General features: G+C 42.6%; 1 protein-coding gene across 9 annotated transcripts in view; it reads right to left on the reverse strand.

Annotated features, from left to right (window-relative positions):
- Nucleotides 1-27,156, reverse strand: part of LOC144043678 (RNA-binding Raly-like protein) — a 79,255-nt gene extending 52,099 nt beyond the window's left edge. For 3 of the 9 annotated variants that reach the window (XR_013291141.1, XR_013291137.1, XM_077557571.1), the window contains exons 1-2: nt 27,020-27,156; nt 11,379-11,457 (exon numbers count right to left, since the gene is read on the reverse strand). The gene's annotated coding sequence lies outside the window, so the exon portion shown is untranslated. Of the gene's footprint in view, nt 1-305; nt 400-7,728; nt 7,748-11,378; nt 11,458-26,624; nt 26,993-27,019 lie in introns of those variants that run through there. The other 6 variants (XR_013291139.1, XR_013291138.1, XR_013291143.1 and 3 more) reach the window with 5 other exon arrangements.
- Between the last annotated feature and the right edge of the window lie 758 nt (nt 27,157-27,914).

Consider the following 27,914-nt stretch of genomic DNA (forward strand, 5'->3'; position numbering starts at 1 on the left):
ATATTTTTTAAGTAGCTAAAGGACGATTTCCAGGATTTATTTACTTTTATTGCTTCCAAATAGTACCAAAAAAATCCAGATTTTAGTTTTTACATTTATTTAAAAAAAAAAGTTGTGCAGAATTACAAATATATTTTTAGTTAAAAGTCCACCTTTTTAAGACTCCTGCCAAAAACCACTAACAAAGGCCATCTGATGTGACGACAGCGACGCTTCTCTCCTTAATACGACCACTAAGGTGCTATTTTAGGGTCATCTTGCTACATATGGCGTGTTTAATAACGCCTCAAAGCAAAGAGTCTCACCTGCGCTGTCATCATTAGTGTGAAATAAGGTTGCGTTTAATTTGCGTCTTTATGAGCTGTCTGCTGTGACACATTAAACATGTCACTTGTGCTATCATCAAACCGCAGTGACAGACAAGTGTAAAGAATCAAAGCACCAGAGACTGTGGATATGTGACTATAATCATCTTTTTTTTTGTAATTACTTTGAATGACAGCCAAACGCATTAGGGACTAAGTGTGGACTCAAATCTAATTACATTTTTTTACTGTCTTAATTTAAAAGCTACAGCACGGTGCAAATCCGCTCACTCTGCTTTTATGCACTGATGTGTCATAAAATGCGGGGAAGTATTAAAAAAAAAATGCTGCAGCAAATTACGTAAAAGCGAAGGATAGTGATTAAAAGCACTGGTCCTTCGTGCCGACTGCGTATAATTCATGACCTTACGCACAAAGGCAAGGGAGTGAAACTGATAAACACGCATTAAGTCAAAATTAAACAATGGATTGGGGAGTTAAGCTACATTAGCGCTAAATGAAATGTAATCATTGAGCATAATGGATCAAAGCAGGGTGGGGGACTTGTGTCCTGAATTAAAGCTACAAGCGGTGATGAATCTTCTAAATGATCATCAAACTTTGATACCATTCTCCACCCACATTTGATGGCCTCAGGGAAAAAGCTTAGCAACTTTAGCGTCACCATCTGTCTAAGATACCAGATCCCGATTGAGGCTTGTTTGGCCAAATTCCTTTGTAAGAAATTGTCAAAATATTTGCTACAAATGGCTCTGTCAAACCAAAATGGGTGACTTTCTATCTAATTTCAAGCATGGGTCCTTGACCCCTTAGACTTTCATATATCCTTTTATGATTGACATGCCAATTTCTTGTCAATTGGCCAAATTGTTCTCTTGGGGGGGGGTCATTTTTCTGCTCTGGCTCATGGCAAATTCTGGACAGAGTCAAACTTTGACATATACTTAAGCGTCGCCCGTCTGTCTACGATATGTGCATCTGTTTGGGATTCAAAATTTGAGTGAATTCCCTAGTCAGAGTTTTGGAATTCGACCAAAATTGCTGCTTCAAACCAAAGTAGCCAACTTCCTTTATCAATTTCCCGCTTGGGTCCTGGAGACTTTTTCATGTGTCCTGTTATGATAGATGTGTACAATTTTTTTTTTTTTCGACTGGTGGAACTATTATTTTTTAAGCGATACTACACTCATTGAGCCACTTTCAGCAGTAAAAAGTTAGTATTTTAATAAAAAAATTAATTTGAAAACGTCATTATTTTTCATGTACAATTAATACCTCTGCCCTGTGATTGGCTGGCAAACAGTTCAGGGTGTACCCCGCCTACTGCCTGAAGCCAGCTGGGATAGGCTCCAGCGCCCCCCGCGACCCTTGTGAGGACAAGCGGTTAAGAATATGGCTGGATGGATGGATGGAATTAATACCGCTAAAAAATAATTTTACCACTTTCTGATATCTGAAGATGACATCACCTGTGCTGAGAAAATAGGTAACGACCAATCATGGCTTACCTGTTTTCTGGCTTTGGTTAGCAAACTGAGCCAGGATTGGTCGTTACCTGTCTCCTCATCACAGATGATGTCATCTTCAGTCGACAGCAAGTGTAAAAAAACATTTTTAAGTAGTAATTGCTCATGAAAAGTAATGAAGTTATCACATTAATTAATTAGAGAAAACATTACATTCTTACTGTTGAAAATGGCTCAATGACCCTTTAACCCTCTTTTTCATGGCCAATCTTCAAAATGAAATGATCATCCATCTTTGACACCATGCCCAAATTAGAAGGAGAGAGAGAGAGAGCGTGTTCGTCGCGTTGTTTTGTTCGACACCCCAACCGAAGGGCGTGTGTTTCTTCAGCAGGTTAGTAAGAGGGCGTGCTATGTCAGCAAAGTGTTCCATGAGCTGGCGTGGATAGTTGCACACGCACAGGAAGCTGCGGAGTTTCGAAACATCGGTGGGGGTTTTGATGTCAAGAAGGCCTTGATTACGGCTGGACTGTGGTTCAATCTTGTTCAGCCCAACCAAGATCCCCACATAGTTGACCTTTGTGCGGCACCACTGACCTTTCAGGAGGGACAGTTTGGCACCTGCGGAAGACAGCTGTCCAAGAACGTGGTTGATTTTCACCAAGTGATCATTCAAAGAGGAGTTCCTCATTTCATTATGTCGTTGACATAATTGAGATAGCCGCTGGCGGCGGCGGCGGGGCACGCCTTGTTAAGGAAGATGTTGAATTTGGCCGGTGGGTTAGCATAGCCGAATAGACACCGGACGAAAGTGTATAGTTTGTTGCCGAAGGTGTGTGCCAACATGTATTGATCCTTGGGGTCCACTTGAACGATGTTTTCATTGTTGGTGGGACCAGCAGCGTTAACTGTGACAATTTGAGATGGCCTAGTGAGTCTTTGGCCGTCGGCGTCTTCAGTCAAGAACAAGTCAGGTGAAATGTGTCCAACCACGAGCACAGTTAGAGTGACGTCGTGGAAGTCAGAATGGATGGCTTGTCCAGACTTCCTGTTTGGCAGACTGGGAATACACGCAAGAGGTTCCAAGTTGGTGAAGGACCACAGTACATTGTTGATGGTGTCTACCTGGATGGCAAGGCGGACAAGCAAGTCTGCACCCACCAAAAGGGTGTGGGGGCGCGTCTGGGACACCCAGGAGGTAGTGGGTCAGTGAGCGCTGGTTCCACTGAAGGTTTAAGGCGCACACGCCCACTGCAGAAATGGTAAGAGTGGGTTCCGTATTCAACAGAAACCGGCAAGACTTGGAGACGAAAGAAATGTTTGGGTCATGATCCCGCAAGTCGTCAGTAAAAGCTGTAGAAATGGCTGATTTGTCAGCCCACAAGGCGAGGACAGCGTCAAAGACAGGTGTACCTTATACCTGGACACCTCCGATGATGCGAGGGGCGTACCCTGCATCGGCCAGTGGCAGATCAAGGTCACACAGGAAGATGTTGCAGCTTCGCAGCCGGTTCTTCGAAGGAGAGGTGAGTGGTCCTGCCTTGGAAGGTGTCGGGTCCCAGTTCCCTGTGGGGGCGCCTGCTTCCATGTGTGGTAGCTGCGCCTGAGTCACAGTGCACAGCTGAGACCGGTCATGGCCCAGGAGTGTTGTCCGCAGAGCCTGCCGCACCTGGGCCCAGATCTGGCGTTTCTGGTAGTTGATGATGGGTTGGAAGCGAACCAACAGGTCTTGACCCATAAGAAGGGGGACCGACTCAATGGGTCCCACATAGACTGGATGGATGAATTCCATGGGGCCAACGGACCAATGCACCATTGCAACAGTCTCCAGTTGTGTGTTAGTAGGTTAAAAGGGGCGAACGGTAAGTGGCCAACGCTGTAGGCGGAGCGGTCGGCCGTTAGCTAGCGACGCGGCACAGAGTTGCTCAAACACCATAGTCGACATCACCGTGACGTCTACTGTTGGTGGGTCATGTCAGTGGGTGTCCGGCCGTCGGCTCGTCGCACAGACTGGTCTTTTGACAATTTCAGGAGTGCTTTGAGTATCCCGTCGGCAACTGCGCTGTAGTCGGTCTCTGAGTCTTCTTGGCGGTTCTGGGACTCGCGGCGAGATTTGGTTGTTGTCGCACATTCGGTTTCATCATGTTTTGGATTGTAGCGCGAATTAGGCTTACCTTTAGCAGATCTGGAATGACGGCGGTAGTCAGTTTGCAATTCTCCGTCCGGTCGCTCGTCACGTGGGCTGTCAGGTTTGGAGCGCGGCCTCTGGTTACGCGGGCTGCGGGTCTGGTTCGCCGTTCGGTTGCGACCGTTTTGGTTCGACCTTTTTGATCTGGATTAGGCTTCCTTTGGAGCATCGGAGAAGGCTCCCTCGAACTCCGACGGGGGACCCACGTCCAATTGATAGACGTCGGCGTCTGCTACCTTAGGGGTTGAAACTTTTAATTTTGCATAGCCCCTAGTTGCTAAGTCATGCAGCTGCGAGCTATTCAGTGTCTGAAGACACAAAGCCAATCCTAGGTAGTGATTGAGGTTTGGTTGGACAAACAATGTTTTAAAACACTGATCCTCCTTCATGTTGGGATTGTTACAAGTTGCAAAATAGGCATCGCGAAGACGACTATAGAAAGCCTGAGGAGGCTCCTTTTTTTTTCAGTTTGACGAACATGGCGACTTCCATGCCTGTCAACTCAGCCATCAAATTCACGTGCCATGGCCTGGTGCAGAGCCAATGGATCAGACAACACATCAGCAGGCTGCCGTTACAGCAGTTGGTTGACTGCGCGGCTGGAAGTCATTTTTATCAGGTACAACTTATCTTCCACGGTTGCCATTGGCAACCTCTGGAGATAGTAGTCAATGTCTTTCAGGTACTCCGATGTGTTGTGGGACCCCCCTGGCTTGTCCAAATCCTTCCAGGCCACGCCCATGTGTCTCTCCAACGGGGGAGTCCACGTGGGTCCACGTTGGAAACTGTCAGCACCTGATGGTCCCAAACCTCGTGGGGGCGCGTCCAGTGGCTTTACGCGGCCGTGGTCACTGGCGCCATCCTCCATCCGGTGTCAGGCTCAGGCGGCAGTTTCAGCTGTGGCTCTGGGATCAGGAGGTCTGCCTGCAGGTGGAGTTCCCAAAAGGGGTGCTCCTCTGGCAACATTATTTAACTGCTGCGCGCACTGTAACTCATGTTTAATTTGAGCTAACTCTGCCTCATAGTCCTGCTGGCATTGTCGAAGGCGGGTAACCTCGGCTTCAGTCAATGGCAGGTCGTACGAGCGGTCTACTTCAAAATTGTGTTCCTCTCTAAGGTTTCCAACCTGTACTACTTCGAACCTACTGTCGCTTCACATCGACACATGACTGAGTTAAGAGCGAACTAACCCGCAAGTAATTAGCTTCGGCTTGTCGAAGTTGGTCTCTTGTCGGTCGGTCAGTCAGATCAGTCACCTCTGATTTCAGCTTATGAATTTTGTCAGCAGCGGTTCTCAGCAGTCTTTCTTGCTGTGGATTTGTGTCTTCGGCGAATGCGAGAGCTCGGGTTAACTCACCAATCTTTTGAGGAGAGTCATCGTCAGATGAAAATTTGTCTGCATTGCTGTCTGAGTTCTCTGCATGCACGGCCTCTGCGTCATCCAACTGTGCTTTAACGCCATCCAGTTGGGTCTCAACAACCTCGGTTGGTGGCTTCCAGCTGCGCCGTTGCTTCACGGTTCTGTTGTCGTGCCACTTCAAGCTGGTGTTTCACCTGGCAATCCTCCGCATCAATCAACTTCAGCTGCGCCACAAGATTCACTGTTAAACATCCGAGCATTCGAAGGAGTGAATTATCTCTTGGGGCTGTTGTTGCAGCTTCGCCCATGAGCTGCGTGAGGTTACTGTTAAGTGTATCAACATTCGCATTTTTAACAGACTCCGCGTATCCTGGTAAGATGTCCTTGGTCAGCGTCTGAACGAGCAGTGCCAGGGAGTCAAGGCTCTCACATGAGCTGGGAGTTTCTCGTAATGCAGCCACTTTTTTTTTTTGACGCCTACCCAATCTTGTCAAAAGAGAGTCATCGCGGCCATCTAGGGGCCAAAAATAGTCATTAGGCTAACTAGATCTGCTTGAAACTTTCACCACAGCTGGCCAAGGCTTTCCTCCACCCGTTTCCAAAAATAAATTAAAAAATTGGAGAACGTCTTTTAACGTCCTTGGCGGCCCACCGTAGGTTTTTACTAAACGTCATTTAACGTTTTTGGCAGTAAAAGAGTTAATTAACTATAACTTCTTAATCAACTAGTAAACAAAAGGGGGAAAATGAAAATAATGAAAACAATAGAATGGCAGAAACCCAGACAAAATAAACAAAAAATAAAGCAACAAAATTTTAAAAGGGCAACGGTAGACTAGAGCTAGACAAGCAGTAGTAGGAGAACTAGAGGAAAGTAACTCACAACAGTGCAAATAATTATTTTAATATGCTTAACCAAAAGTGTATATTGTTTATGCAAGCAAGCTAACGCTCCTTACAAATGAGCTAAAACAGGTGTAAACCTTGCGTTGCTTTTGCTAAACCGCGGGCCTATTAATGTAAATAGCTAGCGCGTAGCTACGCTATATGTCATAGGAGGATCGGTTATTAAAATATTAATTAAACACAAGCAGTCACTTAGACCACAAATGTGTTTAATCGGCGTAGTTAATTGTTATTATCTAGCGTGTCCCACGGTAGTTAAAAGCCACTCGGGGGAGAGGGAGGCTCGACACGGGATTGAAATCAAATTCAGTGTATGCTTAGCATATGGTTTGTCAGGTAATTCAATAGAGTTAGTGAGTTAGCACATGTAGCAAGGAACCGTCTTTAATCCTTACCAGCGGAGCAAGCTAACACTTGCAACAGCGGTCAGCCTAGCAAGCTAACGGCGGCTACATCGACTAGCTTCAGCAGCTGGCGGTGCCGGCGGGTTAGCTCTTCGGCTAACGAGCGGAGCACAACTCTGTTGCGGCCAGTGGGCCACGATGCACTCGTCTACTGTAATAGCCTTTGGGCCTACAAGAGGCGGTCAGCCTCAAGGCAGGTTCAATAACTGGGCAGCTAGCGGGCAGGCTTTGAGGTCTGACGGCTAGGCCTCTTCTGAACCACAGACAATGGCCCCACCTTTTGACCGGGCGGGCGCGGTTCACGTCTGGCTTCCCAGCACAGGGGTACCTGGCAGCCGAGCTGTTATTGGGCTCGCGATATGAACAATCACACCCAATACGTCTCCCACGATCGGGAGGAAAAACGGGGACAATACCCTAAAGCCATTATGTTAGCCTCTGGGAGCTACTCCGAGGTACATAAGACAGAGCGTCATCACGTCACGGTGCACAGCAAATTCACTTCCCAGGAAACAAAGACACAACTTCAAATTCAGCTAGCTGAAATTTACAAGTTGCAAAACTCGAGTTCTATTACGTACGTCTTCAAAATACAAGTCACTATTCTCTTACTTAGACATAACTGAGGGGAGTTGTAATTTCATCAGCAACCTCTGGGGGCACCACATTGACTTTGCTTGTTTGTAGGAGCAAAATAAACGATAAAAATCCTATTATCAAGTATTCATAATCTGAAGTTGCGACTTTATTTAATTATGGAGTTCTTTGCTTTGATAAGAAAATTACTAATCCACTCAGAAAACAAATAATTCGGCAGAAATTGAATCTCTAGACAACAAATGTATTTAGTAAACACACACATATCAAACACAGCCTAACGTATTAATGAAATGGAATTAAAATGTGAATCAAAGATAAAAAGAACACATGCAACCTAACGAACTAAGACAAAAAAAAAGTAATGCAAAAGGTAGATGGGGAATAGAGATGGAAGCATTTTAATCTGTCAAACCTTTTATATTTGAATCAAGCGTTGCGCCAGTGGTATATGGTCGGATTGCAATGAAGGCGCACTTACGAACTGGTTCAGGTGCACGAGAGAGAGAGGGACTTGGAGCGTCGAACCTCAGTTGAAGAAAACTCCGTTGGAGGCAATCTGGGCGGTCGGTACATGCGCAGCTGGAATGCTGCACTGGAGTCTCTGGCTGATGGTGATGGGCGCACGACTGAGAGGCCGTTGCAGGTCTGTGGTTGGTGGCGAGGTGCGTGCGCGCCGTGGAGGCCGTGGCACGTCCTTGGCTGGCACAAGTCCCGGTTTGTGATGATGCTTGCGCGGTTGAGAGGCCGCAGTCAGTTGGTTTGGGTGCTGTGGGGCGCCTCGGTCGCACGGCTGGAGCAGAAATGGGTAAGTGGTGCGCAGCGGCTCTGTGCCTAACAGCCGTCATGGAACTGGGTCGGCGGTGCGTGATTCAGAGAGCGGAAGGTAGGTGGGTCGGCTCTCGGCAGCAAGAGACACGCGCGCTTTGGGACGCGCAGTGTGGTTGCTAGTCCTTGCGGGATGCGTGCTTAGGGGCGCTCAAAGAAGGAAGCCACGTGGTCGCTCTCAGCGTGTTCGGCGACCACGTCTCTCGTGATGGTCAGGAGAAGTTCATGGGGCAAGAAGAGAAGAGCGAAGAGGGAGAAGAGAGTAAGAAGAGCAGGGGGAAGCTCCTTCGCGCGCTGGCTTTAAACTTGTGTACCGGGGAGGGCAAGCGGTCCCGCCTTTTCCGTGTGCTTGAAGCAGGCTTGGTCGACTGAGACCAAGCTTTTGCCATTTGATAAAAAAAATTTATCAGAATTGACAAGCCAGATGCTTCATTTATCATTCTGAACACATTTCAAACATTACCGCGATCATAAAGTTATTGAATCGGCTAAGCTTACTAATTAGCTAAACTTAGATGGCTGCAGAAGTTACACACATCATTCATTTGAGATAGACATACAGGTTGCGTACAAAGATAAACAACAGAAGTCACTTGATGTCAGTCAAGTACATAGAGTCAGTTTATGCCCCAAATTATGTAAACTTCAGATTAATTACGAGCGGCAGGATTCTTGAGGATAATACCGATAGCGACCGCTGGAGGGCACTGTTGTACCGTATAACTTCAAAGGGGCAATGTTTCCAAAAACACATGGCTGATTCCTGTGGATAGACCAGACAAAATCCAGTCCCTGCTGGACGGGAATTCAAAGAGTTTTTTTTTTTTTTTTTTTTTTTAAGGGTTAAGACACGCACACACATTCCCCAAGGCAAATAAAAAAAATTGATATATATATATAAAAGTTTTTAGGTGTGATTATTATTCATAAACTGTGTTGGAAGCCACAGATAGAATGTACTAAATGTAAAATCAGTAAAGGTAAAGGATTTCCTAAATAAGAAAGGTCTTCATATATTGTACCTGCTCGTGTTACCTCACGTCATGATGTGTTGAAATTTGGGGAAATGTACGTAAAACAAATAAAGACCAAATGATTAAAATCGACAAAAAATGATTGGAACAATGAATAAGGTTGGCTTACAGAGATAAAACTTATCATTTATTTATAAGGTCTGTTATTTTAAAATGTATGGGTATCATGTATTTGAAAACACTGGAAATATTATTGTGCAGTAAACAATAGCCTCCCTGTTTGCATTCAGAATTTCATTAAGAGAAGGAAACTATAATTTATAGGCTTTATTTATATTTGGAACATGTAAAGTGAGGACCCACATAAAATATAGCTGTGTTTCAGTTTTGGGCATAAAATTGTGGAGTGGACTTGGTGATGCGTTGAAGCTCTCTACTACTCTGTTGGGATTTGAGAAAAATGTAAATAATAACTCGTATAGTGGCATTGATAAAATGTGAAACATTTAGGCATTATAATGTGAATGTAGTAGTTATTTATTTTGTTGTTGTTGTAATATTATGTGACTCATGGGAGTGTATAGTATAAACAGGGGTGGGCAAACTTGGTCCTTTGCTATTTAAGGAGCCCTAAAAAAAAGAGGACAAAACAGCTGGTTGCTTCAAACCAGCCATGGTAAAAATTAGGAGACCACCCTTGTTTCTTTAGTTTCCTATTAATTTTAAATGCCGAGTACAACAAAGGTACTGAATATTTATTTGGACCACTATTTCAATGACAACAAAAACAGCACATAAGAGTTGAATCGAGAGCTGATCAACACATTTTCCAAAGGTTTTCTTGAAAATAATCAAAATCACTTCACAAGTTCTGCCATAAAAAGCTTGTACTGCCAACAATTTTGCTTTTAGGTCACCAGACATGAAAATGAACAAGAAATTGAAGAAAACATTGCGGTCTCTTATTTGTTATTTCATGGCTGTATGTGCTTGAGATTTTTTGGTGGGTCTAGTATGGATATTGCTTTTACATTAAGTAAAGGCTCCAGGGCCTGAATAATTTTCTTATATATATATATATATATAAAAAAAAAAATTCTCCACAAAATCTGTAGGAAAAATGAACCATCAAATGGAAATGGCACAGTTACTGTGTCTTTTCAGACAGAACCAGTGCCCTTATAATAAGACCGCCTTTCCATTATCCATTTTTGTTTCCGTTCCCTTGCTAAAAGCGCAATGACTCGGCTAATGCATGGTGGAAACATTCCGACACTCAATTAGCAATTACGGGCTTAATGAATAGACGCCCTCGCCGGCCCGTGTTGCTCCCGGCGGATTCTAATCTCCCTCTTTGCACAGTAAACAGCAGCTAATGCGGCAGGGACGACTCAACGCTGCCGGTTATTGTGGGACTATAATAAGCCAATGCTGTAGCTCTGTTTACCACGGAAACGCTGACAGGACTGTTGAGTGCTAATGTGCAACACTGAGTCATTAAAAGTAAGAGGACGCCAAAATCAAACAACTTTTTGTGAACAATTTTCATTAGGTCATTTGAGTCCATCTGTTTGTGCTACTTCTGTTTTCATTTTGGCAGATTTCTACTTCCTGTTTTTTTGTAGGATGAGACTCTCAGTTTGAGTCTTTATCAACCAATTTTCTGTGCATAGGACTTCAGTTTGTATCTTTTTTTTAGTAATGTCCTGCTTTTGGATTAATGTTTGTGCTGCTACTGGTTCTATTTGGGTAGTTTTTCAGTTTCCCGTTTTCTCACCAGTGCAGCTATCGACTGACTTTTTGGGAGAATAGGATTTTGATTTGGATCATCTGCTACATTCGATTCATCTGTTTGTGTTGCTACTAGTTTTATTTTGGCAAGGTTCTGCGTCCTGTTTTTATTCCCACTTTTGATGGCTTGTCAACCAACTTTTTGCAGTGGATCTTCATTTAGCTTTAATTTAAATCTTCTGTGAGTGTGATGCATTTTAGTCCATCTGTTTGTAATGTTTGACAAGAAAGAGAACTGACTACAATGGCTACTTTAGCTTCTCACATTAGCTACTGGCAAACTAGCTGCTACGTGTTGTCACTTGTGATCAAAAGCAGTAGAATACTTGTAGACGAAGGAAAGGGCACAATGTGGAAGGGTAAAAGGCGAAACAATTGCGATGCCAAGCTTCTTCAACCAGCTTAGACATCCACTATCAAAGATGAAGAACGAAGGCATACATCAAGCGAGGTAGGTGGGTATTAGCTTATAAATTATTACTCTCTCCTTTTTTTATGTTCCCGCCATCAGCCCCTGTCATTTACATATTACTCATACCTTTAATGAACTGCCTTTTTGGTGCGGCGTGCTGCTGTTTGGCCGCGTTAGCGGGTGGGCCCGTGACCGTGCCGACCTCCTGTAAAGAGAATACATCACGATTTCAATCAGCCTCATCTCACACTTTCCCGCTGAATTTATGCTGCCGCTGCGAGGCGTAGCGACACGAGGGTGCACCCGCCGCTTAAAATGAGCCACGACCGCCATGATCTGATTGGAAGCAACCTATAGCCTCGCCCAGGCTGACGACAGTCGGGAGATAAAAGCAGCAGGACCTATAGAGTGGGTATTATCTGTGAAACACCGCTCGCTATCTCGCACCTTCTCATCATAGTCACTTGATGATCATCGTGGAATTTTTTGTCTTTCATTACATATCGCCGACCCTCATCTGTAAGGTCCATGCTGGTGCTGCATTCGAGGCAACTGGGAAATAAAATATTCACACCATTCACAGATGGTGAGGATTGTTTTCAACAAGTTGGACAGTATCAGCTCCAACATTAGTAGAGTATTATCAACAGGAAGAGGAAAAGTTACTAAAATAAAATCAGAAGACACACAAATGGCTGGATTTAAATGCACTACATCTGTCATATTAGATCCAAATCAAAGTGCCTTACCTAATGAAAATGTGGACATTGCCAGCCCTGGCTAAGACTCCTATTAAGGGAACAAAACAGGACGTAGGAGACTATCAAAATAAAAGCAGTAGCATCTCAAACAGTCTCAAATGCATCAAACCATTCATAGAGGATCCAAATCAAAATCCTTCATTCACATGAAGCTGGTCAGTGTTTGATCTGGTTTTCAAGTCAATGAGAATGGTAATAAAATAAAAGGAAGTAGTCACCTGTCAAAATAAAATCAGTACCGATACAAAAGGATGGACTCAATGCTCCACACTTGACACAGAGCACAGAATCCAACTCAAAATGTTGCTTGATACAGTTCTAGGTTTAGCTGAGAGTCCCAGCAAGCAAATGAGAACACTCACAAAAACAAAGCACACATTTCCTAAATTATGATCTGATTTTCTTAAAGGGGAAGTCAACCTCAAATATTTCTTGACAATAATATGTTATATGTGACCTCACCAGGCTTGGGGAGTAATGGAATACACGTACCGCCGTTACGTAATCAGATAACAAAAATAATGTAACTGATTACAGGTACATTTATTAAACATGAGGATTATTTCGAGGGATTACAATTCCTATAATGAGGGTGAGCAAGAGAGCGGGCAAGAAAGAGAGCGAGTGAGTGAGTGAGCAAGTGAGAGAGAGAGAGCAAGCGAGAGAGAGAGACTTGTTGACGTTGTGTCAGGCACGCGGTCTGTTTAAAAGGGTTTACGGACAAAAGCAGGAAGTAAGTGGCGACCGGTATTCGATCCTGCGGCATGCTACGCTGAACTTCTTGCTAGCTGCCGCTACAACATAATGTGAGTTACATCTTTCGAACAAATATCCCTCCCACCTTATTCACCACACACAATATGGCTAAACTCGTGACTGGGATTAAAGTTCATTTTGGAGTTAATGTCACATATCATATATATACATATATATATATATCAGATATCTATCTATCTGCATATAGCCTTCAATCAATCAGTCAATCAACATATCTATACTGTACATGAATTTAAATGGTTGCTATTGGATCTTTGCTATTTGTAGGCTGCCCGGGTCCCTATCACCTGCAAATAGCAGGGGCGCACTGTATAGAAATATAAATTGTAGTGATATTTATTTTGACTTCATGAGCATACTTGGTATTGGAGTAATCCAAAAGTAATTGTTAACTAACTAAATTGTTAACTGTAACGGAATACATTTTAAAAGTAACCCTCCCAACCTCACTAGTCTAAACATGAGATTATGATTAATATTACATGTATGAGTTATGCAGCAAAATCCAGCCGTTTTTATCCATCACAGGGGGCGGCCATTTTGCCACTTGCTGACGACTAAAAAGGACATCACAGCTTCACAGGGCTCAGGCAACGACCAATCATATGTCACAACGACCAATCATATGTCATCTGTTTTCTGAAGTTGAGCTGGGATTGGTTGTTACCTGACACCTGAGCGACTGTGATGTCATTTTCAATTTACAGCAAGTGGCAAAATGCCCGCCTTCTAAACTGCTGGATTTTGCTGCTTAACTCATATTCAACTAACGCAATATTAACCATAACGTATTTTATTTATGCGTTGCGGCTCCGCTCCGCTACATCAATTTTATGGACAAAACTCAGCTCCGTCACCGTCAATTTCCTGCCGTATCTCGCGTGATCACGTGCGAGCATGTGGCATTAAAAACAACGACAAACACACAAAGTCTGTGCTGAACAGAGAAGCAGAAAGAGAGGTGGGTCCACTCCCACAGCTTATAGCCTTGACGTTCCTTGCAGCATAAATTTTTAGGTTGTCCAAATAAAAAGGATGTGCCGTGTCATATAATATAATCCACCTCCATTATAAATCTCTCCTCGTCCATGTTCGCTGCAGTGAATTAAGCGTTAAGAATGATGACGTTTTGCTGACATGATTGCGAAATAAAATCTGGCGAGTATTTTATTCTGAAAAGTAACCGGAATGTTTTTATTTTGAAACTGCGCCGGTCTTCCTGTCCGGCTCGATGTGTTCTGTGCTAGTTTGCCATTTGACGGATGCCGTCGTCCGGCAAAAATAGAAAATACTGTAGGTCTGTCCGTGCGCCGGGCTCCAGCACGACGCAGCTGGTCCGCAGTCGATCCGCAGCACACACGCAGCCGATGTAATTCGAACAAGCTGATAGAATGGAAATGAATCGTCTGCGCCGCTGAGTGGAGCGTAGACGCAACGCACACGCATGCGGTGTAATCCCGGGGTTATTGCCCCAAAAAAAATTCTTTAAAATGTTCACTTTATTCTCAAAAAATCATTTTTTTGCACTTTTTAATTTAATTTTGAGATACCAGTGTTTTGCATTACAAGTAGGGTGGCCAGACTTCCGGATTTAGGCCGGACAGTCCTACTTTTCAGTGACGTGTCCTGCGTCCTGCGCAACCCTAACCCGACGCTAGTTTGTCCGCCTGTTAAAGAAAATGAGCCGTGTTTGATTTTATGTGAGCCAACATCAGCCACACCCCCGTTTGTCACAACTGGTCTGTATTGGCCAAGAGTGGCTTAAAAATCACGTATATCATCGGTTCAATAAATGTTAACAAATCCCCACGTGTGGCTATCTGACTACGTCATTTCCTTGCCACCATCTTTGACAGCAGCGAAAAGGCAGCGCTAGCAAAAATGCCAAAACGCCGGCCATCTTTTAATATTGCATGGACTGGTCGAGACTGGTTTCACGGTTTCTGCACGCTTTGCCGGTGTGATGTCGACGTGAGCAGTCAGTGCAAAGCAGTCAAAACGTCACGCGGGGCGGAAAAACTTAAAGCAAGAGGCGAGCAGCAGGTGCATCATCATTGAAGACATTTTTCCTTCCTTTGTTTTTCAAAATAAGTTATGTTTTGTGGCAATAATACAAAAAAATGGATACTGAAGCAGATAGAAACATAATTCACAAAACATTTCAGAGCTTACACATGTGGCGTTCACACAAACATAAGTTTGTTATTATAAACCTTCACTATATATTTTTTAAATTAACAAACAAATGTCGCATCTGTGGGTACATAACTCCATGTATATTTACCTTCAACACTGGAGCGCAGTTGTAATAACCTCGGGGGGATTGATTTGTCGTCCATTCCAGGCCTCATTGTTTACAAACATATTTCTTAACAGTATGTCACTGTCGACTCGTTACACTGATTAAAATTCCTCCCGTGCCATCGTCAATCATTTATTTCATAACTCCCGCGAATCTGCGTAAATGCCGGCTTGAATAAAATTCCAGGACATGCTATGAGGCCCACGGCACCCTCTTGTGCATATTCTGATGAATTTAATCGGCCAAGAGACCAAGAATCGATTAAAAACAAATGACTTATCCGCTCTCGGCCTTAATGGTTTAGAAACATGGTACTGTAAACGAAATAAATTGTCAAAAAGGAGTTTGAATTTTTAGTGATATTTGTTACCATTTAGTCCACAAACATAAATAAACATCTATAAACCATGCAAAACTTTATTGTTGATGAAAATACACCGCAAATCTATTATACAGTGTTTCCTCGTTTTCCGCTGGGTTTAGGTTCCAAAAATACTCTTAACTCTTTGACTGCCAACCATTTTCAGAAAAGAGAACATGTGGGTGCCAGCTAATTTAGAGCATGTTGACTGATCTTTCAAGGTCCACAGAAAATTTTGTGTTTGGACTATGGAAACACAAAATGAACTACCAAATGAAAGATTGGACTCTCATCTTTCATCAGAAAAAAAAAGTTAGTTTCTACCTTATTCCGTTTTTCAGTAATCGACAATAGAAAATGGTTAGTTTCACCCAAATGCTCTGTTTTTGCCCAAAATACGGAGAAATCAAGCTTTTTGTGAAACGATATTATTTCATGCACTCTAGTGAATTTGCCACCTTTTTTTTCCATGAATGATGCCACAAACACCTACACAGTGCTTTACTTCTGTAAAACACTACCACCAACAATGAAAAAGTGTTTTTTGATAGCAAAATAAGTTTATTTACATTCAACAGTGTAACAATTTGACAAAACAATTTGACAAAACAATTTGGCAAAACAATTTGGCAAACTATTTACAAATTCCTTCCTTCCTTCCTCCTCCTCCTTATCTTGTGGTAACAGCCACCCTCTCACCACCTAGCTGGATAAACTCCAAAAGTGTTGGCACTTCCCAAGATTTTTTGTTTTGCGCAGGATATATGCATTGAACATGCATATTTGAAATAGATAGGCAACACATTTTTTGTGCCATTTCAATGTTTTGTGCGTGAATGGGTGGTAAGAGATGCCCTGATCCATCTTATCCACTCCATTCATGGTGGCATTGTTGTCCATAACCAGTGTCTTCTCCATGATCAGACTGTACCCACTCCTCCGATGAATATGCATTGGACTCAGGGCACTCTTCGTCGTCCAATTGAACGTCTGCCTGAGCAGAAGTGCTCGGTTGTGCTCCGCGTTTTCCGGCGTTAGCATCGCTAGCCGGTGAGGCTTTACGACGTGATCGAAGCCGCCGCGTCAACGCTTCCAACTTCGGCGTCAACCTCGGAGTCACCATCATCATCATCGTCGTCATCAATGTGCTCTTTAGCATTGGTTGATGCTTTTCGTCTTTGAAAAAAATGCTCAAGCGTGAGCTGTTTGCAACCGGTCGCCATTTTCGCTTCCTCAGCCATTGTCCCCTCAACACTCTAGCTCCGCCTCACGTCTTCTACTGACGCCTACCCAATCTTGTCCAAAGAGAGTCATCGCTGCCATCTAGTGCCCATAAATAGTCATTATACTAACTCGATCTGCTTGCTACTTTCAGCACAGCTGGCCAAGGCTTTCCTCCACCCGTTTCCATTAAAAAACATAGTTAACGTCTTTTAACGTTTTTGGAGGCACTCATTTGGATTTTACTAAACGTTATTAAACGTTTTTGGCGGTCAAAGAGTTAATAAATGAAATCGGCAAAGTAGTTATAGCTTTGTTTTACATTTGTTATAAATGTTTTAAGGCTCTAAAACGCCTCACCACACGGTTTACACACTTTTCTCATCGAGGCATTTACATTTTGTCACGTTTTTCTCATTTAGACATTCTCAATGTTCAACTTCAAACCTTCATAAAGTTTAGAAAATAAGCACCTTACTGTAAACAAAATTGCTCTAAAAAAATCAGGGAACACAGCGAGAAAGTGAAAAGTGAACCGTGTTATAGCGATGGAACACATCATTTTTTTTTTTTAATATGTCCTCCTTTTTGACCTTATGGAAGTGGCCACCCTAGTTACAAGTGTGATCACATTGTGAATGAAATTAGTATTTTAAGGCATCATTGAATTAATAATTCAGTCATATCCTATCAAGGATGTACTTTCAGTACCAATATTATAAATGTATGTAATGGTGAATTAAAACATTCAGACAAAAAGGAGCACTGAAGTGAAGATTGTCACATTAGCATTTAGCGCTAGGTTAGCAGCAATACATAGCAGAGAGAAAGTCCCAGTAGTTTCCTTTTCAATGCCTTCCTAGAATGAGATAATAACATGAGAATCACACTTCGCCTTTCATCTGTCATCCAAAATGGTCAATGCCGTCCCAAGTGATCACTTTGCGTTGCAGTTTTTCTGTCGTCAACATTAGCATGTTTGGCTACGAGCTAATTACTTGCTGCTCTAGTAACCCACTTTGTTAAGCCTAGTGGAGGAGAGGCTATGTTTGGCAGCAAAAGTGGAGGAATCGCTCTGTGACTGGAAATAGGAGGAAGTCACGGCATGTGTTAGAATCTCACAATCGCAGTCACCTGCAGGTCTCCCGCCCACCCATCTTTCACACTAGGAGGAAGAATAGGAATAATACATCCGTCCCTCTCCTTTGTAAAGAAAAATTTAGATTTATTCAAATGATGTAATTTCTGAATCAAATTTGACAGCAAAGGCTGCTGCCGCCTAATGTTCCCTGAGGCCATTTTACGAAGATGAATACTACATCCACAAAAGTGTAACCACAAGAAAGTCTTGCGTCAAACATTTTTAAGAGGTTTTCTGAAATTGCATCGCAAGAAAAACAGGAAATAGGAATTTTCTGAACTCTGACGAGGAAAAATACAACGAAATGCCACTTCAAAGATGGAGCACCTACTCAAGGTCGTGCACATGTACGTGTCCAAAACACCAAATAAGACAAAAAGGCAATATAAACTAGTATCAGGATCTCTGCTAAAGGCCAAGTGTTGCCAAGGAAATGAGAAAAAAACAAAACCTTGCTGATACCAATTGAAATATGGGAGGTTTAACCTTCTGTTTTGTGTTCCCGTTCGAGTTTAATTGATAGAATTCTCAGCCACAGCTGGTACTGACCAACTTTTTGACAAACGACTTTGATTTGGATCTTCTGTGACCGATGCGGTACATTTGAGTCCATCTGTTTGTGCTGTTTGACAAGAAGGAGCACGGAGTAAAGACACTTCACTTTAGCTTCTTACGCTAGTTTTTGCACTAGCTTTCTACTCCCACTAGTGACTGAATATAGTGCATTTGAATAAAGTGGTAGACTGAGGAGTTAACTTCTCATGCTTTACTTATAAAATAAATGATTATAGTTGTTTTTTGTAAAGGTAAGGCTCACATGTATATTTTGTGCGCCCTCTCACTGCATCACATTGCTTACTGTGGAGTAGTAACACATAGCCACACACACACCTAAATCGTTTCCCTCCTGTCAGATTAAGAAAAAGTTATTCTAAAAGGAACACAGGAAGCCATTGTCCCCACGTGAATTCTCATTTTGTTTCTTATCTTGGGATGAAACCTCTTTTTGAGCCCGCTGAATGGGGGTCACAGAGCTTGAAATAGCATCAGACTCGTGCGGTGCGTGGCGGCGGAGAGGCCAAGGGGTTAGTGAGCAAAGACGCTCCAGACGCTGAGGCGAGAAAAGGGCGTAATAAAGTCCTGGCGGCTGCCCACGGTGCTGAAATCAAACGGCATCTCCTCTAAAAGGGGAGGGGGTAGTTGAGACGAGAGGATGCCGGCGTTGAGATGAAGACGCCGCGGGGCTAATGGCACTGCCTCGCGACAGACGGCGCTCGCACACTGAGCCTGTTGTTTGTGAAAAGACGGCCGGCAGCTGTGTTGAAAGATACATTTTAGCGTGGCGAAAAAAGGAGAGTGCCTCTAATAGGGAACAGTGGGCATTGGCACATGCATAATGGAACACGGTGCCAGTGGTCTGCTTGTAAATGTTGACACGTTCGCTCCGCTTTTTCGTCTAGCGGAAGTACGTCTCCCTTCCCAGTTGCTGGACTCCCACATGCGGGCGTACGGAAACACGTGAGAAACTAATCTCTATTATGACCTTTCCACTGGCTCAAGGCTGGTTTTAAACACTTTCTAAGCATAAGACGCAAGAATCAGAGGTTATCGCCAACCCACAACCGCGCAACACAAAAATGTCAAGAAATGGGGATCCGACATTTCCGTGCTCCCCGGTAGCATATATGGCCAAATATATCCATCCACAAACAAACTACACCCCCCACCACCCTAGAGAGCAAGAGAGTTCTTCCAACTGCTAACATCCCACACCATTAAAAAAAAAAAAAAAAGTTCAAGCACCTGTACACTGGCCATGACAGATCGCAAACACAAAAGAAAAATGACCAGATTCCTAGGATAATTGTTTGTACCTATTCAAGGGGCCAAACGGAAAAAGGCATATTCCTTAAGGCTTCTTTTATTGTGTGAGTGTAGGCCTCCACTAGGCCAGAAAACAGGCTTAAGTCCAGCTTTAAAGATGTCTGTTTGCCTGCCTTAACTTCATTCGCTGCTTGTGGCTCATAGTGATTCAGTGCATGTGTACCTAAAGCTGGCTATTGCACAGCCTCATCTCTGGCAAGAGATAAGCATTGTTTGCTTAGCGGCACATTTCATGCTCAGCTAGCCTGACCTGATGTCCAGCATGAAAAAATCTGCGGGCTGGAAAAGATGTCAAATGTCCTGTCTTTAGATGATGATTTAGGGGAGAGATGGTGTCATCTTCATTTCATTACCTCCGCCAAGGATGGGAAGACTATGGTAAAACCAAAGCAAAATTTAAAGTTGGAAATATGGGATTTTTTCTCTCTTTTTCTTTCTTTTTTTAATAGAGCAATCAACCATAAAAAAAAAAATCAATTTCAAATTTGTTTTAATAGTGGTCTGGTCAGCCTCTTTACAAGATGCATTACTTCCACTTTACAAGGCTGGAACGAAAACTCCAAATGTTAAAAATGTTTCTTCACAAAAGAGTCTCAAAGAGATTCACACGCCCACAGCTGACAAATATCAACGACATCCTCTGATCTAACCACAAGAGGGCAAGGGGAAAATAAAAAAATAAAATAAAAAGAGAAGGCTGCAAATGTGTAAATAATAAGCTGTAATCATATACTCTTAGGCTCAAATGCATGAAAGCGGTATAGTGGCAGAAGAGATAGCAGGTATAAAGGAATGTTTTTTTCCCCCACAATTGGTGTGCATGATCGTAGTATACCGTTAAACTGTGGTATAACTTTCAACCTCCAATAGGGAGTCGTATGCACAAATGTGGAATAGCTTATTCTGAAAGGGTAGGTTTAAGGACGGGGAAAAAAACATTTGCAGTGGATGTCCCTGATCTTTGCTTTCTGTTTGGATGATTCTGGCGTGTGATGATGTCAAATTAAAATGATCAAGTACAAAGATGTTCAAATTGTTCTGCAACGCCAGTTTTTTCATCCATTATACTGGAGTTACTTGTCAAACAGGTTAACAGCAACCTGCATGAAACTGTTGTTTTTTTAAATTCTATGTTTTCGCTCAAATTCAAATCAATAACAAAAATTATGAAAATTCCGTCTGTTATCATCTCTATAATGTTAAAGGTGTATTCAAGGATCTTTTGTCACTGCATCTTCCGGGCGGATCATCTTAACGATTGGTTCTCGATTCCGTCAATCATTCTGCCGTAATGACGTCGTGCGTGCTCGTTCCACTTCAAGTGTTTGTAGCATGTAGCCGCTTGTGCTTCGGATTCAGACATTCATCGTTGTAGCTCCACCCATCTCACTGCATACTTTGAAAATGGCTGAGAGCCACAAGAGGACATCCGTCTATGAAGTGAGGCCGACTGCAGAGACTGATGAAGATGAGCTCGGACGTTCAGGATTTACTGACGGTATTTACTTGATAAAATCTAGTAAGGTTTTTTTTACATCAGAAATTCTAAAGTCTTTGTTAAATTTACTCAGAATTTATTTAATGAGTGCATCAATCTTTACTAGGCTTTTTCAAGTAAATATCACTCCCCATTTTTACAGTGTAGGCATTGATGTACGCCGTTGTGGCGTATCCTGGACTTTGTCGACTCCTGGCTGCTACCGATCGTCGGTTCACCCGAAAAGCTTCAGCCGCGCTGCTCTCCGCGTTTTGGACGCGGTGCCGACCTCCAGCTTCTGAAGGAGCTTCCTCGAGACCGCCGAACGGAAGGGCCATGCACCCCTGCTGCTCCCACAAGGATCGCGCTGTTAATTGCGCGGTCATTGACAAACAAAACTTTTATTTTGAGGGAGTTTTTCCTTTCCAACAACTTGGATTTCCTCTGCCTGACGCAGACCTGGACTGTTGCTGGTGAGTCCACCACTATGATTGAATTACTACCGCCTGGCTGTGCTTACTTGGACGCTCCGAGGACGTCGGTCCGAGGAGGAGGAACGGCGACCATTAAAAAAATAAAATAAAATCGATCACAGCTTTAAAGCCACCTTCTTTGAAGGCGGCCAAACTGTCACTATGCTGTGCTGTGTCATTTACCGACTTTTTAAACGACTTTGCAAATCTTCTTGGCGAAATCATGCTGAAATATGAACATATCCTCTTTATGGGGGACTTTAATATTCACGTGTGCCGTCCCTAAAACCAAAAAGTTGAGTTGAGTACTGTTTATCCGTGTTGTCATTTGCTCTTCTTGCCCCGTGCGCAGATTGGCTAGCTAACAAGAAATCACAGTGATCACATGCCCCCGACGCCGATTCAAAATGTTGAATTTGCTGGCGCCCCCCCGACATATTCCAATTCGATCCGACTTCACCACAGTAATTTTAACACTGATCAGAGGGCGCGTGCCGACTCCCGACGTCGGATTGGTGTATCTAGGCCTTTAAATTAATATAATTACACCAACCAACTCCAGGTCCCATCCCTCAACTTATGACATAAAAATGTTTGGGCGACAAAATGTATTTTGCCAGGCAATACGCTTGACACGTCAAACAGAACAACCGCAAAAAGCTTCTATCTGCAATGGCATTTTCATTCATTTCAATGGGAAGAGATTTGAGCTAAGTATGACAATGCCATGTTCTTCCACTAGATGGCAGAAAGTCTATCCACCTGTTGCCGCTTATACAATGCAGGCCCAGATTTCACACTGTGTAAATAAATGTGTGAGTGCATTGAGATGAGATCATATGTACGTATATACTTTTTTAAAAATATTTTTTTGCTGGTGTGCCGTGAGGTTTTTCTGACCTACATGTTCTCAACACGCGTTTTGCATTTGAGCTGCACGCTCAATGTCAAGCAATGAATCCAATCTACAAGCAAGGTTTGCATAATGAACAAGCCCACTATTTGGACTACACACCCCAATATCCCCCCCATTCCCTCCCCGCCACCAACTCATTAAGGCTGTTTTCAAGTTGCCAAGTGTGTGATGTCTGACAGTGGTTGTCAGTTGTCCAGACGCAACGCCACACAATGAGATGTGCGTGTGGGCGCTCAGGAGGAGCACAGCTGTGCCTGCCTCCATTGGCAGGTACTTTTGTTTTTCCACGGCACACATTTGCACTGCAAATGTCCAATTTGTGGAGACTGCACAGCAACTTTGTATGCGCGCTGTGATGTTTTCATCGTTTTCATCGTTCCTCCTATGGAACGGGTTATGCAACCTTATTTCCTTGATCGATCAATCAGGGAAGTTAATATTGATTAATCATAGGGCTGGGCGAGTAATCATTTTATTGATTACTATGCGGTTATTGCTCAGAATGTGTTGTTGTTCTTTGGACTAATAGGACTGCCAACAGTGAGTCTACAAAAGCACAATCAGTGTGACTGACTTAGCGACTTTTGTAACCGCCCATTATTGACAATTTTTCAAAAAAAGTAACTAATGATAAGTGTGATAAAAACAAATTGTGTATTGTACCTCAAATGTATAACTTTTTTTTAGTAGTGTCCCTTTCCACAGTACATTTGTTGTGGTCAGTTCGGTCCCTTGTGTCAACTAATCAGCCCCCTCTTGCCAATCATGTTTTGTCAGGGTGTATCTTGTCGTGAGTTTTCAATGTAGTGATGGGCAGATGAAGCTTTCCATCAAATTGGTTCACAAAAAGGTATTGCTCGTGAGGCTTCATGTGTACACACCCCCCCCCCCCCCTCCCGGTGGCCAAAATTAAAACCGTAATTACTGAAACTACTTTGCCTTTTTTCATGCTATTAGTGTTGCCAAACCGGGGATAACCTCCTTTTTTTTGACTGACTCAACTTTTGCAGAGAAGCATTGCACTTTATATGCTGTGTGAAACTCTGCAAAAGTCGAACCACTTCCTGAACCCATGAAGTGTCAAACGTCATCAGTGACGTCATTTGCTCGGAATAAATCACGCCTCGACACGCGCTTCAGAAATTTCCTCCTGGATTACTCGACACACGCGCCGAAGCCCCGGCACATTACGTCCCATCACTAATTGAAGGACGGTGGGAAGTTGGGACTTTTCCAATCTCATAACAGGAAGTGTGCACTTGAATGCCCCTTTGAACTCAGAGAGATCTGAGTTGCAAAGACGGTGGGAGGGAAATGGACACAGAACGTAAATAGCAAAACATAATTTAAAGTGACAACTATAAACATATGTATCTCTTTATTTATTATAACATTAATTTAGTTATTCGAAATAAGTAATTTCTCGTACCACAATGGGATTTGGACTCACTTCATTACCCAGGACAGCAAACAATTTATTGGAATCAGCCACCTTGTTTTTTTTTTGTTTTTGTTTCCTTGTATTTCTTTGAGTTTTAATTTGTTGGCCTTGAAGTTCGTATTTTGATTCATCTCTGCCTTGTTTGTATTTTTTTTCTATTTTGTTTGCATTTTTTTAAGCTTCATCCTGCCAACCGCCACATCTGTAGTGAACCTGGAAGCATCTGATCAAGTGTGAAAATGTGCACAAATAAGGCTCTTATAGGCGTTGTGTGCTCCCCATGCCGTTTACATGTCTTGTGGCATATTTAATGCTGTGGTCCGTTCGCAAGCGGGCAGGTATAAAGATGTTTGACACCTCCTTTGGGCCAACTATCCTGAGACTGCTCGACGCTGTACAGTGGTGCCTTGACAAATGAGTTTAATTTGTTCTGTGACCAAGCTCGTAATTCAAATTCCCACTCAGTGACTGTTACTGTGTAAATGTGTGTGTATTGTTATATTATCTGTCTACATGTCTTGTGCCACTGTGTGTTCAAATATACATTGCTTAAAGGGTTTTCAAACCACGACTATTGATGTGAAATTTAGCATGTCACTGCTATGTTCCATTATACAGTATGTTAGCATAAAGCTAGCAGAAGCTATTTAGTTGTTTTAAATACACAATTTGTCATTATTTTTGTTTGATTTTATGTTTGACAGTTACATTCAGCTGAGAGTAGCAATAAACAGATTGAAGCCATTTTCCTCAAGAATATTTACTGACGTTATCTGTCAAACTATTTATTTTTGTGTAGTGAGTTGAGACACCAGCCACACCACCATTTGAGTATCAAATTTGCACCCACAAATCAAAGCAAAAAATAATAAAAGCAGCTGATTTAGAAACTTCTAAGTCTGGTCACTCCTGTCTCACGGCATACCTCATGGCACTGTTTCGAGATCAGAGCAATGTGGCCTGAAGGAGTTTTGCCATAGCATACAGTAGATGTGGTCGAATTTCGCATAGGTCTTCCTTAGACAACAAACTAAATTTTAGTGAATCAACCAGCATAGTATTGCACTCTATTGCACATTTCTGCTTAATTGCTTGATAATCAATTATTACTGTACAGTATGTCCATCTTTAATTCAAACCCCCAAAAAAAGCCTCTTATTAGTTTATATAGTTCATATTCTAAACCTAAAGGATACCTATTGTGCATTTTTTTCACAATTTAAAACAGTTCCAAGGTGTCATATTAACATCACTGCAAGATCCTTTCATCAAAACACTCAAAGTTTTTACCCCTGGTGTTTTGCCATTGCTCACCAAATCCCCTCTACTGCAGGGTCAATTCAGGGAACCACTTTCATCACCATGACAACCAGGGTCGGGGCTTGGTTTCTCAACATGATGAGTGGCCACTACTTGAAACAGGTACTACAAAAGACAGGGCCCAGGCAGGCTCGGGGTGAACATGCAAATTCCACACACAAGGCCAGAAAAGAAATTCAAATCCAGAACCACAAAACTGTGAGACAAACGTGCTAACCACTATCACACCGCGTCACCAACAGCACACCTGATTTTCATGGAATATTTTTTTAGTAAAATTTTGGATTTTCTTCCATTATTTTTCTATATGTTTTTTTCATCATATTTTGTCATATATTTTTTTCCAAATCTCTTTTTATTAGATTTAATTGTCTAGTTTTGTTGTCCTGTAACTGTGTATAGTGGTGCCTTGAGATACGGTTCTGATTCATTCAAACCATCATCTTTCCCTATTAAAATGTTGTAACTAACGACACCATCATAAACGTATCTCAAGTTTGTGCATGCAAGTCAAATGAAAAATCGGCCAAATGATGGCTCGTATCTTGAAAAACTCGTATATCGGGTCACTTAAATCTCAAGGCATCATTGTAGATTTTCTAGAGTGGGCAAGTACCAATATCAGGTATCGGTCTGATACAGGGCCTTATTTCAAAGTACTGCTACTCGTGATGGCAGCCAATACTCTTGTGGCTGTTTTGCAATCAGAAACTAGAAATTAGAATACTCGAAAATTGCTATTAAATTCATGCAATTTTAAGAGAAAATGCTACTGTATATTGGGGGGCTATATATATATATATATATATATATATCTGCGAACCAGTTCAGGGTGTACCCCGCCTACTGCCCGAAGCCAGCTGGGATAGGCTCCAGCACCCCCCGCAACCCTTGTGAGGACAAGCGGTTAAGAAAATGGATGGATGGGGGTGTATATATATATATATAGAGAGAGAGAGAGAGAGAGAGAGACACCTTTCTTTAAAATTATCTGTCTTCTTTTGGGGGGGGGCATTATGCATCAAAAGTACTAGTAGTATCGGTACTTGGTATCGGTAACGGTGACTACTCAAGAGTTGAGTACTCATACTGTTATCAGTCTGAAAAAAGTGGTATCAAATATACTTTCGTTTCCAGATGTAATATTTTGTCATAATGTTTTGATGTATTTTTTCAAATAAAAAAAATAAATAAATAATTGTATACTTTTTCTAATCTCAACATTTAAAAAAAATTATATTAAAAAATGTATATGTTTTCCATAATATGTCCCCTTAATAAGAACTGATTAAAATCACCTGGCGTCTGCATGAAGAGCTCCACCAAAGTTCCATTGTCACCTGCTGGGGAAATAATCAAAATCCTCCAAAATCAAAAGTGCTTTTCATTTCCACCACCAATGCTGCAAAAATAAAAACAATCACAAAAATCTGAGTAAAATAGCCCCAAAATCAATGCAAAAGGAGCCACTGGAGAATGCCAGGGGCGGGAGACGGAGCAAAAGGTGAATGCTGCTAAAATAGACGTGCGGATCCAAACGATTCCACGAGCACGTATGTGTCCTGCATGGACGTGCCGGGATCAATTGAAAGCATTGCATGCGCGCACGACAGCCGTGGCCCAAACACCAACAACAAAACAAGAAAAAACAAAAAACAAGAGAAGAAAATGTGAGATCAAATGATGTACTCACCGAGCGGGAGTATAGAAAAAGAAATGTGGCGGGTGCTTGCAGGCTCGCAGGCAGGCTGACACTCTCTCCAGTGTGTCCGCTTGCTGCTCGCAGCATCAGCCGGCGCTGGCGTCACGTGACTCAGGAGGGGCCACGCTTGTGTGGATTGTGACGTACACGCACGTGGGTTCACTATTTTTTCTCTCTCTTCTCCCCTGAATGAATGAATGGAACATGCAGATATTTAAATATGCATGTTCCTTTTTTTTTTTTTTTAAAGATATGCATCTTCCTGACAATTCATCTTTTTACAAAAGATAATGGTCACTTTTGAGTGACACGAGTAGATATTCGAATTAATAAAGATACCGTACCCAAATATCAGGACAATGGGAAAAAAACACTTGAATATATAAAATCATTATGACAAAATATCTGGAAATAAGGGGCGGCAAGGTAAATGACTGTTTAGCACATCCGCCTTCCAGTGCAGAGGACGTGAGATCGAGTCCAGGCTTTGGCCTTCCTGGGTGGAGTATGCATGTTCTCCCCCGTGCTTGCGTGGGTTTTCTCCGAGTACTCCGTTTTCCTCCCACATTCCAAATACATACATGGCAGGTTAATTGAACACTCCAAATTGTCCATAGGTGTGATTGTGAGTGTGGATGGCTGTTCGTCTCCGTGTGCCCTGCGATTGGTTGGCAACCAGTTCAGGGTGTATCCTGCCTACTGCCCGAAGCCAGCTGGGATAGGCTCCAGCGCCCCTTGTGAGGACAAGCGGTTAAGAAAATGGATGGATGGGTCTGGAAATAATACAAAATATTGAATAGCAAAATTTACAAATATAAAATACGAGTCAGGATTTTAAAAATACAATAATTGTAAATATATATATAGATATATATATATATATATA

The sequence above is a fragment of the Vanacampus margaritifer genome, chromosome 2 (genome assembly GCF_051991255.1).
Source record: "Vanacampus margaritifer isolate UIUO_Vmar chromosome 2, RoL_Vmar_1.0, whole genome shotgun sequence".
Taxonomy (NCBI): Eukaryota; Metazoa; Chordata; class Actinopteri; order Syngnathiformes; family Syngnathidae; genus Vanacampus; species Vanacampus margaritifer.